Source organism: Thalassophryne amazonica, chromosome 21, assembly GCF_902500255.1.
Source record: "Thalassophryne amazonica chromosome 21, fThaAma1.1, whole genome shotgun sequence".
NCBI classification, from domain to species: Eukaryota; Metazoa; Chordata; class Actinopteri; order Batrachoidiformes; family Batrachoididae; genus Thalassophryne; species Thalassophryne amazonica.
The window spans coordinates 28,239,517-28,256,128 of record NC_047123.1 but is presented as its reverse complement, the minus strand read 5'-3'; the positions used below and the strand labels follow the sequence as shown (position 1 = coordinate 28,256,128).

The 16,612-nt window shown below is 39.9% G+C and overlaps 1 pseudogene; it reads left to right on the top strand.

Moving 5' to 3' along the window:
* Positions 1–508: 508 nt before the first annotated feature.
* Positions 509–7,787, top strand: LOC117503451 (annotated as a pseudogene).
* Positions 7,788–16,612: the final 8,825 nt, after the last annotated feature.

Genomic DNA, 16,612 nt, shown 5'->3' with positions numbered 1-16,612 from the left:
GCATTTAAAACCAGATGAAGGCACCTCTGTTGTTTTAAGCCCCTTTCCCTTAATTATTATTTATATAGAAGTACACATCCGGTGAGCAGTAAGACCATGATTCATTTGCATATTATGTCAGAATTGCGGTTCTGTATTTTTATAAACGTTTCAACGACCAACTGAAAATCCCAGTAAAGGCATGACATAAATTTGAGTCACCTGCAGCACTGCAAAAGAGGTGACATTCATGCATAATATACGACACCCAGAGCCGTAATCCCAGGAAGTGGATCAAAAAGTGCATGTTTGTAAGTGATGCTGCACTCGGAATATTAGTGTTGCATAAATCAAAACTGGTGGAAGACACAGCTATGCAGAAATAAGTGTTGATAAAATTTTGCTTAGTGTAAAGGTATCCGTATTGTGTCAAATTCACGTTTGATCTCTGTGAAAAAATATAAGAATAATAATTCTGCACAGGTGCTGAGCTCATGAATGTTTGCCTACGTTTGTCTATGTAGGTAGTATGACCGCAGCTGCAGGTGTGCTAACAGGCTTGGCTAAGCTGAAACGCCAGGATTCCGCTCGCTCTCAGCAGCACCATCCCACAGCTGCCACCTTCTGCAGGCTTGACCCAAGAGGCTGCCCACAGGTGCCCGAATAGCACCGATTACATGCTACACCAACACAGTCAGTATTGGGGATGGGGGGGGGGGGGGGCATTTCATTATAATTGTTATTAGCAGGACTAAAATTAACAAATCTGTTTTCACAAAAAGTGGCAGAAGCCTTAAATATTCTACATAACGTGATGGCAGAAATAAAGCTGGTTGATATTTTCAACCAAATGTATCAATAGCGGGCAGCACGGTGGCTTAGTGGTTAGCACTGTTGCCTCACAGCGAGAAGGTTGTGGGTTCAATTCCCGTGGCCTTTCTGTGTGGAGTTTGTATGTTCTCCCCGTGTTTGCGTGGGTTTCCTCCAGGTGTTTGTTTGTCTATTTGTGGCCCTGCGACAGACTGGCGTCCTGTCCTGGGTGTACCCCGCCTCGCGCTCTATGACTGCTGGGATAGGCAACAGCCCACCCTTAATTGGACTAAGCGGTAGAAGATGGATGGATGGATGGATGGATGGATGTATCAATAGCTTCAGAAAATGATTCGATTAATGATTTAGAAACACTCACCAAATGAGTGAAACAACTGCATAAGAAAGCAAATCACTGTTGGTTAAAATGCTAAATGAAACTTTTTTTTTTTTTTTTTTTTTTGGAAAATCAGTATATAAATTCCCCAAAATCTTAAATGAAACAGTCCTCTCAGAAAAAAGATTCAGTACTTTGAGACACTTACCAAATGCATAATTGTCTCAGAAAATGAATCAATTTTTTTGATTTAGTTGCCAAACTCTCAAAATACTAAATGTACCAATTGCTTCAGAAAATAATTCACTGTTTCAAAAGGCTTGGAAAATCAAATAAAACAGTTAATCGAGAACATTGGACATAACTGTAAGTGCCTAAAACACTAAATGAAACAATTATTTTAAAAAATCTCAGTTTCCCATTATTCAAAACACTAAATGAAACAATTGTTTCAGAAAATGATTTGCTACTTTGAAACACTCAGCACAAGAATAACCTGCTTAAGAAAATGAATCAACAGTTTTCTTTCAAAATACTAATGTACCAATTGCTTCAGAAAGTGTTTCACTGTTTTGAAAGGCTGAAACCCAATAAATAATTAAGAAAGCTACAAACCTGTCTGTAAATGTTTAAAACACTAAATGAAACAATTACTGTATTTTTAACAAATATCAGTTTGCAGTTATTCAAAATACTACATGAAACATTTGCTTCAGAAAACATTTGCTACTTTGAAACACTCACCAAATGAATAATTGCTTAAGAAAATTAATCAATTATATATTGAATTTTCAAACTCTCTCAAAATACTAATGTACCAATTGTTTCATAAATTAATTCACTGTTTCGAAAGGCTTGAAAAATAAAATAAGACAATTCATGGAGAACATTAGACACGTCTGTAAATGCTAAAACACAATATGAAAAAATATTTTAAAAAGATTCATTTCTAATTTTTCAAAATATTACATGAAACAGTTGCTTCATATAATGATTCACTGTTGAGAACCACTCAAAAACTGAATTAAACAATTAATTGAGAAAATTAATCAGTTTTGAAATTATTAAAACACTAATTGAACTTTAAAAATTCTCAAAACACTAAATGAAACAATTGCTCCAGAAAATTATTGTTTTGAAACACTAAGTAAAAAAAAGTGTTCTTTTGTCAGTTCAAAAATGCCCAGCACACCACAACGGGAGTTCCATGGTTCAGAAAACTGCTGCAATAGGGAAATGAGAAAATTAGTCCTTTCAATTTCCAACACTTCAAAACCAGTGAACAGCAGATCCCCAGAAAGATGAATTCTGCACTGCAAGGGTTGCATTTAGCCTCACTTCTTTCCTCCTTTTAAACGTGCCCATGCTGATAAAAATTATCGCTGTTGCTTCCATGTAGAACGCGGACAGCGGCGTACTGATGTGGTGGTGGTGCGTGGCAGGCTCGCCTCTACTCTGCCTCTGGGTTTTTCCTACTCTTGGGATTGGTCATCTTGGCTGCGGGAATTGGCATGGCAACCTCGGATATTGGCACAATCGTGAGATAAGCAGTCGGCCAAACCACCAACTGCAGGAGGATCCAGGGCAGGACAGCTAGGAGGATTAAAACATCTGTCACAGATGAAGTGAATGGAGTCACGGATGGCGAACTCCAGCTCAGGCCGTGATGTCGCGGTAAGTGAACCACTGGGCAATTATGAATGTGTTCTTTGGCGACGTGATGGGTTTGACTCAAAGTTTGGTCACTAGTACTCAAAACTAAATGTGGCGATTTTCTTTATACCTCCACCAATGACGTTGGGTGGCAATTATGTTGTTGCCCCTGTTTGTTTGTTTGTGAACAGCCTGGAGTCCACAATTTTTCATATATTGTTATGAAATTTGTACTGAAGATTCATGTCCTGATAGGCAAGAACTGATTAAATTTTCAAGGTCATGGGTCTAAGGGCAAAGTCAGAATAATCTTGGAATATTGGAAAAATCCCTATCTTTAGCATGAATGAATCTTCAAAGATTCATAACTCTGTCAAAAAAGCTCAAATTTCTTTTGTATTTGGGAGTGTTTATGTGGAATGGTATTCTTTATCAACTGACAAAGTTTGATCTGGATCTGATCTAGATACAGATTTTGTGGCCATTTATATTTAACATTGAAAAGCCCAATTTAATGTATATTTTGCATTATATTTTAAACAAACGTGCCTCAATTACTGTCATATTTGAATGTAAGGTGCAGACTGGCATCTCACTATCGCCCGACAAAGATTGATCTGGACCTGATCTGGATTGTGTCGACATTTGGATTTAATATTGAAAAGTTCATTTGGTTGTACATTTTGCATTATATCTCAGTCAAAAGTGCCTCATTTTAGCTCATCTTCTAACAGGACTTTGACCTTGAAAATTTTTTCCAAGGTAAAAATTTGTGGAATTGGAAACTAGTGTTGGCGGAGGTTTTTGAAATGAAATCATCAGTAAAAATGTATCTGCTCTTTTGCTCTACGGAAGACAAACCCAAGTCATTCTGTCCATTTAAAAATAAAATTCCATCGTCTTCTTTTTCCTGCACAGGCGAGGCCTCCAAGCAGACTGGAGGCATTCTGACTCGTTTTCTGGAACAGCATCGTCACTCTGAAAGGATGAAGATGCTTGGACCCTTCACCATGGGAATTGGGATTTTCATCTTCATCTGTGCTAATGCCATTCTTCATGAAAACAGAGACAGAGAAACTAAGGTAGGCCTGTTCCAGAATATAGACTGCCCTCCGGGCATGCGACAGTTTTGGCATCAACTTTCACTGGCATACCGAGTTTGATAGAAATCAGCAAAAGGACCTGGGAGGAGGAGGCTGACAAACAGAATCATAGTCTGGTGTTTCTGCCAATAAAGCTCCGGACATCATATGACTGTTCTGATCTGGATGACGCCTCCACACTGGCAGGGCTGGCAATTAGCAGTGTGAATGAAAATGTCTGGCATTGAACCTGGTTTCAAGTCATCCAAGTTCTCTACACACTTTTAAAGATGTTCAGTGTTTGCAAGACATAATAGGGTAAAGGGTTTATTAACCTCACATGATGGATCTTAGAGGTGGCCTTGGTCAACCATTGTTACAGTACATATGGTCTATGGACTTGGTGAAGGATTAGAGGATTAGAGTGTGGTGGTTTGCAGGACTATGGTATGTCAGGTACCTGTTGATCTCAAGGTACAGGCGAGGAACAAAAGCGTAACTTCGAGATATGCCAGAATTGCATTGCTGCTTGTTGCAGATGATGGACCATAGTTCTGATGACTTCATCAGGATGAGGCGTCCACTAGTCATTTGGATGATTCACAGATGAGTGTGAAGCAGCTCCAAATCTGAGGCTGTAGTAATCTACGACAAAGTGTCAGACTGACACCTACAGGTTGGGAATGAGTCACATCCCTGAGTGAAGGAGTTTAAATATCTTTGTGTTGTCTTCGTGAGAACGGGCAGGACAGAGCAGGAGATCAGCAGCAATGGATTTTCAAGCTGGAAGGCCAACTATAGAGACCTATGATCATGAAGTCTGGGGTGTGAATGAAAGAACTGAAGAAGCAGAGTCCATGTGTCTGAGATTGAGATTGAGAGATGCCTTGGAAGAGCTTATGGAGTCAAAAGGTTACCAAATGGAGGTGTTTGTCAATGCTGATACCTTTGCAGGGGAATAATTCATTCCCCCCAAAAATAAAATGTAAACAGAAATCATGTATTCGTTATTATTTTGGGGGTTTTAAATGTTGTTGTGGTTCATGTTAGTTTAACAGTGTTAGTGTTACTGATTTATTGTGTGTTTTGTAGTTCAATTGGTTTAGTCAGTTTAGTTAAGTGTCATGTTGCTGTTACCACAACAACAACAACTAATTATATTGGCCTTTCCTGGAATCAATGCACTAAACAAAATAAACTCAATAATAAGAGGTAATGGCAATAATAAAAGTATATTACAACAATGCACCAAAAATCTAAATTAAAGAGCCCATAAAAAAAAAAAATCTAATTGAGCCACATTTTTAGCTAGGCAGTTCCAATGCGGTGTGCCCACTAATCTGTCTTAATCTTGCTTAGGTTTTGTAATTTTAAAGTCCTTATGATTCTTCAAGGGGTATTTTTTGACAGCTGAGATTTATACTCCAGAAAAGATATACTTCAAATAACACACAGATTCCTCTCATGTCATTCCACCCTTACCCCTCTAGTTTCCTGTGATCGTATTGCCCTCTGCTTTATGTGCTGTCCGTTCCTCTTCTGATTAGATTAACTCTCCTGTGTCCCCAATTAATCCCTATCATTCATTCCTAGGTTTCAAACACCGTTCATATTACACCAAATGCAAAACTACAGAATCAGATTATGTTTTAGTAAAGTTCTGATAGGATTCTAATGAGGCTGTTCTCTTTTTATCTTAGATAATCCATATGAGAGACATGTACTCCACTGTTATCGACATCCATTGCCTCAGGCAGCGAGAGCAGAAACAGCAGCACCAACGCAACGCCTCCTATGCAAGAGAACGTCGCGGACCTTCGAGTCCTTGGTGCCGAGAATGCCAGCGCAGTGCAGCAGGCCAGCAGCTCCCTCCTCACCTTCTCCTCTTGCACCGGGAGAGGCGGGGGTCTACTGAAGATGAGAAGGTGCTCTTGGGAGAAGGGGAAACCTACAGATACAGGGAGCAGGTCACGGTTGGACTGTGGTTTGGCTGGACGTCTGGTGCCACTCTATAAGGATCGTTCCTTCTGCGGCCCCGGATTGGGGTTGGCGCACTCTGATTCTGCACACCAGCAATGGACTATGACGGGAGATGGGGAAGCAAGGAGGACATCACACACGCTCCATAGTCTCCTCCTCCATTTCGGCATTACTCTCCCCGTTATAAAACTCAACAACTGCGTTATTGATGAGCCAGAGATGGAGGCAATTACCGAAGAACATCAAGGAGGACACAGAAGAGACCAAGGGAGTTCTCAACTCCTGAGCTCCATGGAGTCATGGTCATTCCTGTAGCATCCGTTCCAAGGCATCCAAACCGCTGAGCTTGCACCGTAGTAACTCTGCTTTTTCTCGCCATCCAACCCCACCTGTGTCTCCTCTTCCTCCCTTTACCTGCTCCTTCCTCTACCTCAGGCTGCTGGCTTTCCCCGGAACAGTCAGGAGCAACTTTGGTTCCAACTCCTCTATGCCATACTCAGCAGCCACTCGAATCTTTGGACCTGGAGCGCAGGCCGAGCATGCTCAGCGGTGCATTCAGAGCAACGGAAACACCCAGCTGGCCTCGCCTGACCTCAGCAACCCAGTAGCCGTAGTTAACAGTGGCAGTCAGTGGTAGCAGTAAAGGCTACACGAGGCTGGAAGACGGGAAGAGCAAGGGGAGCATTTGATGGATGCGTCACCATCGTGCCAGCCAAGAGTGACTACAGTAAGCGAGAGAAGTTATTATGATATCGATGTCACACAACAACCTGAGGTGTGAGAATGAGGAGTTTACCAGCAGCACGCTGAAGCGGGGAAGCTCCGAGACTCGATTCTGAAGTCCTGTTTTGCAAATTACATTTCAGAAAGGAAGGAAACTCACTCACCTTGTAGTGTTTGTGGTTAAATATTCAGGGTCCAATGGCGCTGGTCTGCAGGTAACCCTGGATGCAAATGGAAAGACTATGTGCATACAGGAATCTGTAATCAACAGATCTACAGCACAGAGCATAGCAAGGGGTGTCTACTTCAGATGTAAACCCCTTTTGAAATATTACAGAGTACGGGCAGAAACCTTTTTTGGGGGGGTTCATACTTCCAACATATGAACTAATTGCTTCATAAAATGATTAAATGTTTTGAAACACTAACTAAATTAAATGAAACAATTGTTTCTGAAAGCAATTCACTTTTTCAAAAGTTTTGGAACAATACATTAATCAAAGGACTAAATGAAACATTTGCATTTGAAAACATTTCATTGTTTTCCAATGAGCAGTTTACTGAAACACTGTGAAGGTAGATGTGGAAATGATTCACTGTTTCAAAATTCTTGAAATACGAAGTGAAACAAGTGCTTCATAATATGGTTCCCTTTTTTGAAACACTGAGTAACACAACTGCTTCAGAAATTGTTTCAAAAACACCCAAATTGCTGCAATAGGTAACTGGTTCAGAAAACAATTCAGTGTTTTGAAAAGCTCCAGAAACTAAATGAAACATTTGTATTTGAAACATTAATTTTTTTTTATTTTTTTTTAATTAAGCAATGGCTGAAATGCTACAGTGGTGAAAGCTAGTTTTGAAAATAATGCGCTGCTTTAAAATGATTGAAATACTAAATGAAACAAGTGCTTCAGAATATGATTCCCTCTTTTGAAACACTGTAAAACAACTGCTTCACAAACTGTTTCAAAAACACCGAAAATACTGCAAAAGGTAATTGGTTCAGAAAACAATTCAGTGTTTTGAAGTGCTTCAGAAGCTAAATGAAACAGATGGTTTGGAACATAGTTCCCTATTTTGAAAAACTGAGCAAAACATTTGATCCAGAAATTATTTCTAAAACACCACAAACGAGTGCATGTAATTGCTTCAGAAAAAGCTTCAGTGTTTGAAATGTTTGGAAAAACTCAATGAATTGTATCACAGTGCTTGGAAACACTGAAAAAAAAATACTTCTTTCGGAATTAACTGTTTCACAAACAAGAGAGACAAGACTCTCCTTATTAGAGAGTAATGTCTCGGTGTACAGTTGCTTACGAAATGCTGCACAAGTCAAAGATGGAAGAATTCCGCCCTTTGCAATGCTGTATTTTTAACATAATTTATTGCTTTAAAAATTCACAATTCCACATGTGAAGGCTGATTCCTTATTTTCCAAAGTTTCTGTATTAGCTGATGTGAGTTTTCAAAATCTGCATTCTGTCTGTTTTTTAAAACTTACATTTAATATATATTTGAATGTAATGCATATCTTATTTTGAAAGCGGTGCTTTGTCCCCACTGAACAGCAAACCAGCAGCAGAGCATCGATTGGTTACCAGCAATTTGTCATCATTGTCTAGTTTTTTCCTCTTTCAGAATAAAGAGATTTTCACTGAACTGTGATCATCGTAATTCCACATGAATGCACTCATAGAAGGTATTCTCATGCCTTGCTCAATGGCCAGCAAAAGGCACCCACATCTAGGGCGTCACTAGGGCAGGTACATTTTGGGTTCAAACCCTTCTTAAATATTCCATAAAAGTGATAGCCGCAGGCAGCAGAACCATTCACAACTTTGAAGCAAATAAACCCATTTCTTAACAATTCAACTGTCTTTAAACATTCTTAACTTGAAATGAAACATTTGCTTTAAAATAATTAATGGTTTCAAAATGCTTAAACAACATAATTAATTGTATCAAAAGCCACAAACTGTTTTAAAAAACTTAATTGCTTCATAAAATATGCACTGTTTTGAAGTGCTTCAAGCATGAAAGTTGTTTCATAAACGAATTCACCATCTCAAAACACTGGACATGAAATTAAACAAATGCTTTAGGAAATAAGTCATTTCAAAATGATCAAAACAATAAATAAGTAAATAATAGTAAAAGTATTTAGTGTTTTGAAATGCTAAATGAAACAGTTGCTGAAAATACTGTGAACATCAAATGAAACAGTTGCTTCTGTAAATTGGTTGTTTATTTCAAAACCCTAAATACAAAAGTCACCATTTCAAAAAGATCTGTTTTTAAAACATCCAAAACATGAAATTAAATGATTGCTTTAGAAAATAGTTTCTGCAACAAAACATTCAAAGCTATTGAATAAAATAAAATATCCCTAAATGACTGAATGTTAAAATAAACTTTTTTTCAGATAATGATTTACTAAATGAAAGAGATGCTTCAGAAAATTGTTTACTTTCTCTGAACACCACATGGAGCTGTTTCAAGAAGCAATTAATTCTCTCTCTCTCTCACACACACACACGCGCACACACACACACACACACACATACATATATATATATACACTTCCAAAAACACCAAATGAAACAATCCATGGGAATTCAACTCTAAAATGTTTGAAACACTAAATGAAACAACAACTTCATAAAGTGTCCATTTTGAAACTTTAACTGTTTCAGAAAATAACTGATTCAAAATGTGAAATGAAGCAATTACTTCTGGAAATTGTTCCAAGTTTCCAAATTTTTCAAACAATACATTGATTATATCTATTGTATGGTAGTAACCATATTTCTTATATCCAACTTCCTGACTGATGCTTCAACCAAAACACATTTGGGAAGTCTCTGCAATGCAGGCCTCCCAAAAGTTTCAGTTGTCCGCGCCCCCCGTATATGAAAATCGAAGTAAAAGCCTGGATGACTCATTTAATTACCATATGTTGTGCAGCTGTGTGGGATAATAACTGCACAGACACCCAAATTTAAAAAGCTATGTTGTCGTCTCGTGGAATACGTGTTACCGTAGGAACAGATCATCATCACAGCCCTTACTACAGCTTGAATTACATGACATTACACCCAGTTTACAATGTTAACAGTTTGCTGAAAAAATATAACTTTCTTTGATTTTCTCACCTGCAGCAGTTGATCGCTGTAGTGTTAATCGACATATGAAGGAGCATCTTGTTGCTAGGAAATGTGAGGTTACAATATTGACCATGTGCATTATTTATTTTGTTGTTCTGCTTTACATGATTAAAGAAAATGCCGAGGTCCACTGCTCCATTAAAACAGATGACTGACTCATGAAAGCAGCTAAAGAAACTGTTTCAAATGTTCCACTGCGTGCAGAGAAAAAACCGAGAAGGGAAATGAAAGTGATTTTTCTCAGTAATCCTTGAACAGGCGGACAACTAGTGATGTGTTAAAGACAGCTCGTTCCTCTCACCTCCTCAGTCGGGGTGCACAGACCGGCTCAGTCTGTTCAGCTTTATGCCATGCGTGATACAGCTTTCATTTATTAGTTTTAATTTTCCATCTTCTGTCACATCCACACTTCTCCAAAACATCTTAAATCTGTGAAAGCAAGTTGTTGTTGTTATTCTTGTCTGTTCCTGAGCCATGAAAGTTCCAGGGAGCAGGTTTCAAACAGGCTTTTCCAAGTAAATAAAAAAAAAAAAACTTTTGATACTTCCAGCAAAAGAAAAAAGAAAAAGAAAAAAGTGATGAAATAAACATAACTCCACCATCAAATCATTGAAATATAGCAAAGAAACCAAAACAAATAAGTACAAATATTAAGTTATAAAATGAAATAACACAGGGAAAAGTATTGAACAGACTTCGGACATAAGCCTTTGTTGGTAATGACAACTTCAAGATGCCTCCTGCATGAAGAAACTAGTCACATTCATTGCTCAGGTGTGAGCAATAAATTTCTCATTACATCGATAATGAGAAACCTTTTTATAGGCCATCAGTTGAAACTGAACTAGCTGATATTAATTTGCACTGACAAGGGGGGACTGCTTTCTAATTATTGATAGATTTCAACCGGTGTCTTGGCTTGCCATGTCTTTTTGCACCTCCCTTTCTGCAGGTGTTCAGTACTTTTTTCCTGTGTCATTTCACATTATTACACATAACGCAATTTATAGACATCTATGGTTTGATTTCTTTGTATGTATGGATTACTTGGGTTGTTACTGACATTTGGTGAAAATTTCATGTCGATAGCACCTTTAGAAGTATATTTACTCAGAAAAATGGTGACGTGTTCAATACTTATTTTACCTGCTGTAAATAACCCGGAAAGTTGAATGAAAGAAAAGCTAAATGAAACTATGTTTGTAAAACAAAGTGATCTCAAAACAAAGCTTCCACCATTACTGCTCTGCTCCTTTCCCCTTCAAAAAGAGGGTGTGTTCAGCAGACATCTTTGTTTCGGTTGCCCACAATAAAAGGCCACTCTGAAAGGTGCAGTTTTATCACACAGCACAATGCCACAGATGTCGCAAGATTTGAGGGAGCGTGCAATTGGCATGCTGACAGCAGGAATGTCAACCAGAGCTGTTGCTCATGTATTGAATGTTCATTTCTCTACCATAAGCCGTCTCCAAAGGCGTTTCAGAGAATTTGGCACTACATCCAACCAACCTCACAACCGCAGACCACGTGTAACCACACCAGCCCAGGACCTCCACCAGCATGTTCACCTCCAAGATCGTCTGAGACCAGCCACTCGGACAGCTGCTGGAACAATCGGTTTGCATAACCAAAGAATTTCTGCACAAACTGTCAGAAACCGTCTCAGGGAAGCTCATCTGCATGCTCGTCGTCCTCATCGGGGTCTCAACCTGACTTCAGTTTGTCATCGTAACCGATTTGAGTGGGCAAATGCTCACATTCGCTGCCGTTTGGCACGTTGGCGAGGTGTTCTCTTCACGGATGATGCGAAGGAGATGTGTTGCACTGCATGAGGCAAATGGTGGTCACACCAGATACTGACTGGTATCCCCCCCCAATAAAACAAAACTGCACCTTTCAGAGTGGCCTTTTATTGTGGGCAGTCTAAGGCACACCTGTGCACTAATCATGGTGTCTAATCAGCATTTTGGTACGGCACACCTGTGAGGTGGGATGGATTATCTCAGCAAAGGAGAAGTGCTCACTATCACAGATTTAGACTGGTTTGTGAACAATATTTGAGGGAAATGGTGATATTGTGTATGTGGAAAAAGTTTTAGATCTTTGAGTTCATCTCATACAAAATGGGAGCAAAACCAAAAGTGTTGCGTTTATATTTTTGTTGAGTATATTTCACACACACAGAGCTGCAGAGATCAAAGAATCTGTCTGCCCTTCAGACTCAATTATATATTTATATCCACATGAATAGAAAAAAGGACTTTGAAGACCAGAGGTTCAGGTGAGCACGGTTGATTATTCCCATTCTTGCTCTCACAGCACTAATAAGATTTTAGCGTGATGTGTGCATGGGATTAAGATAAGATAAGATCAACTTTATTTATCTCAAAATAAATTATTTTGCTAGAGTACCGAAACAGTAAATGATGCTTCTTTTGTTTTGTTGTTGTTGTTTTTTTTACAATAAGTATAACAAATTTAAACGAAATGGCTGGAAGACACTTGCACAAGATGTTCAATAATACTGGACATAACTCTAAGTAGCTGAATAACTCTGTTCATTATCTGTTCATCCTGCAGAAGGGGATGGAATTATACAGTCTGATTGCCACAGGTAGGAAAGTCCTCCTGTGGCATTCTGTGGTGCACCTCGGTGGTCTCAGTCTGTGGCTGAAGGTGCTCTGACAGGATGTCAGAGTGGCATGTAGGGGGTGAGAGGTGTTGCCCAGGATGTTGAGCAGTTTCCTCAGCATCCTCCTATCTGACACCTCCACCACAGACTCCAGCTCAACCCCCAGGACTGAGCATGGTCTCAGATGTGCTTGTATGAGTTCATTATTAATTTTTTGTATTTATTTTATGTAGGATTTGGGGGTGTCTATCATCAGAAATGGAAAAAAGAAGGGGAATCAGTCTACAGATTGCTGCTGCAGGCTAACAAGTATGACAACCATTGTTCTTGTGAAATAGAGGTTCATACATTTTATCACAACAGAAGGCAAAGGAGTATGAATCCCCTTGGCCAAAGAAGCAAAATGCAAAGGGGAAACAAAATTGTGACCGGTTGCAACATAAAGCAATCTGCAGCCTTACCACTAGATGACAGTAAATCCTCCACACTGTAGCTTTAAATGACAACAGCAGAGATCCAGGCAGCTTACCAATATAATCACCTGATAAACAACCTAATTACTACCACACATCTGGAGGGTAAAAAATTCAATGCTGAACAGATTAGCCGAGGAGGAGTACAAGCAAATTCAGCTCAGCTGTCACAGATAATCGCCAAGCATCATGGATCGGGTGGTGAATTAGTAATGGAAGTGAGTCAGTCAACCCTTCAGCAACATGCTGCCTTCCAGCTGCACACTGCAAGATTCCTGCAAACCACCAATTGTGCATCTCTAACTCGTCACTGCTTAAAAAGTGGGCAAAATGCACAGTAACTCTCTGCAAGTTCAGGAATCCAGATTGTGAGCATTAAAATAACCCCACAGCCATGTAGCTATTACATCACGCTGACCTCGCTGCTGGTCACGTGTGGTTAAGCAGAAAATCCACTCTTTCCACAATACGCGTCACCTTGTGGCGATAGCGCCAGTATATGTGTGTGTCTGTGTGTGTGTGTGTGTGTGTGTGTGTTTGGGTGCCACATTGGTTGCTGTAGCAACCTAAGATGTGCTCTGGACCCCTGCCTGAGTAAACTCACACATGCACGTGACTCTTCAGATGCATAACCTTTAATACTCTGGTATTCAAATCCACCGAAAATTAACTGTACAAAAAGAACCGTAATTATCTGTTAAGGCAACTTGGACATTTTTTCAGTCCACACTGTAAAGTCCATCGTGACGGAAGCATAAAACCTGATTTCACCCGGCTGCTCCTTCCTGAGACTACACGTGGAATAAAAAGATGCAGCCTATAAATACATTGAAGAAATGCATTCTTTGCCAAATATAGTCACCGTGCAGCACTGCTGCCATGATATTCCATTAATCTCAGGGGGAATGTTTTCTAAAAGGTGAAGTATGACTTGAATGGAGCAGATGAGAAGATCCACAGTGGCTACTGTACGATTTCTGCCTGAATTATAAAATTAGTTTAGTTTAGGTTGTTGGCAGTATTGTTTTATTTTGTATGAAGAACAACCCAGTAGTCTCTTGTGATGAACCTGTTAAAGGGGCACATTGTGTAGGATAGTTTTTTTTTTTCTAACAGCTAAACATGGAGGTTTTTGCATTAAACATCCTCACAATCCCACCTTTTCTTGAACATGCATGTGAAAGTACTGCGTTATAAGCAAACCGTAAGCTTCAACCAATTTCTTTTAGATTTCTGTGACATGCATCACATATTTGGACAACTGGATGCTCTGTAAGACTTGCTCACTGAGCTGGCCAATGCTTTGTATGACACAGCTGCACTGGCTATTGACTGATGGAGAGAAACAAGGAGATACCCACTTTCAGAAGATAAAGGGGTGTGGCAACCAGCAGCATCTTTATTAGCCACTCACTGAACCAAGGAGCAGGTAAGACTGGCACTGGATAGAAGTGAAGTGATTTTGGACAACTGGAAACTGATGTGGTGCGGGAGACAGCTCAGGAGGCACTGTGTCAGAGGGAGGAAGACATGGAGACCTGGTAGTGGAATACAGATGTTCAGGAAAGTATGAGTAAGGAGAAAAAGACGTTGGCAAAAAAGAATAGGGATAGTTGGAGAAATGATGAAAACAGATAGGAGTAGAAGAAGATGCAACTAACCCTAACCCTAACCCAAAGGGTAAGGAAAGAACATACATTGAGCGGTACATGAAGTTGAACACTAAGGAAGGAGAAAAGGACTTTTACCTATTGGGCAGACAGAATCACTGAGCTCGAAAGGATGTGCAGCAGGTTTGGGTGATAAAAAATGCAGATGTAAATGTGCTGAGTGGGGAGAGTGTGTTGAGAAAGTGGAGGGCATACCGTGCATCCAGAAAATATTCACAGCGCTTCAGTTTTTCCACAATTTGTTATTTTACAGCCTTATTCTAAAATGGATAAAATTAATTTTTTTCCGCAAAATTCTACACACAATACCCCATAATGATAATGTGAAAAAATCCCTATAGTGAAGCATGGTGGTGGCAGCAGCATGCTGTGAGGATGTTTTTCAGCAGCAGGAACTGGGAGACTAGTCAGGATTGAGGGAAAGATGAATGCAGCAATGTACAGAGACACCCTGGATGAAAACCTGCTCCAGAGCGCTCTTGACCTCAGACTGGGGCAACGGTTTCAGCAGGACAATGACCCTAAACACAGAGGCAAGATATCAAAGGAGTGGCTTCAGGACAACTCTGTGAATGTCCTTGAGTGGTCCAACCAGAGCCCAGACCTGAATCTGATTGAACATCTCTGGAGAGATCTGAAAATGGCTGTGCACCAATGATCCCCATCCAATCTGATGAAGACTGAAAGGTGCTACAAAGGAATGGGCAAACCTGCCCAAAGATAGGTGTGCCAAGCTTGTGGCATCATATTCAAGAAGACTTGAAGCTGTAATTACTGCTAAAGGTGCATCAACAAAGTATTGAGCAAAGGGTGTGAATACTTATATACATGTTAATTATTAGTTTTTTATTTTTAATAAATTTGTAAAGATAAAAAAATATGTTGTCATTATGGGGTGTTGTGAGTAGAATTTTGAGGGAAAAGTGATTTTACTCCATAAAGTGATAAGGCTGTAGCATAAAATGTGGAAAAAGTGAAGCGCTGTAAATACTTTCTATATGCACTGTATTTTGGAGGAGCTAATGAATGAAGAAAATAAGAGATGCCAAGGATGGATGATGTGGAGAGGGTAAATCAGGATGTGCAACAGATTAGTAAGGATGAAGTGGGGACAGCTATGAAGATGAAGAGTGGAAAGGTAGTTGGCTCAGATGGCATGCCTTTGGAGGCATGGAAATGTTTAGGAGATAGCAGTAGAGTTTTAACCAAATTTTTAAAATAAAATCTTGGAAAGCTGTGTACACCTGAGAAGTGGCGAGGTCCGTTGGTTTGTATTTTTAAGAATAAGGGTGCACTGCAGTAGGTTTAGAGGCAATAAGTTGATCAGCCACAGCATGAAGGTATGGGGAAAAGGAGCAGGGCAGCAGGAATATGGTTCATGCCAAGAAAAAGCACTACAGATGCAATGTTTGCTCTGACAGTGCCGATGGAGAAGTGTAGAGAAGGCTAGAAGGAGTTGCATTGTGTGTTTGTGGATTCAGAGAAAAGTTATGACAGGGCACCAAGAGAAGAATTGTGGTATTGTACGAGGAATTCTGAAGTGGCAGAGAAGTATGTGAGGGTGGTGCAGCACATGTACAAGGATAGCATGACAGTGGTGAGATGAGCAGTAGAAATGACAGATGCACACAATGTGGAGGTGGGACTATATCAAGGATCATCTCCGGGGTTTTTCTTGTTTGCAGCGGTCTTGGACAGGTTGACAGATGAGATCGGACAGGAGTTTCCATGGACTATGAAGTTTACAGATGCCATAATCTGTAGTTAGAGTAGAAAGCAGGTGAGAGGATGCTGAAGATGCTGTGATTTTCTTTTGGAGTGACAACAATGGACAGGATTAGGAATGACCCATAGAGGGACAGCACGGTAGAACATTTTGGAGACACCTTCTTTTGGATGCCGGGAGACACAAAGGCGGCAGATGGTTTTACGCAGCTCGTTTTTGTAGGTTTTTTGTTCATCCCACTAATAAAACGGGAAATATCTCACTGTTGGAATGACAACCGACGTCTTTGCCACCTTTTGGAATCGAAAAATGTTCCAGGATTTCCATTTCGGGAGCGCGTGTCGATGGAGTCCTGGGCGCCCAAATGCGAAAAGCCGTTT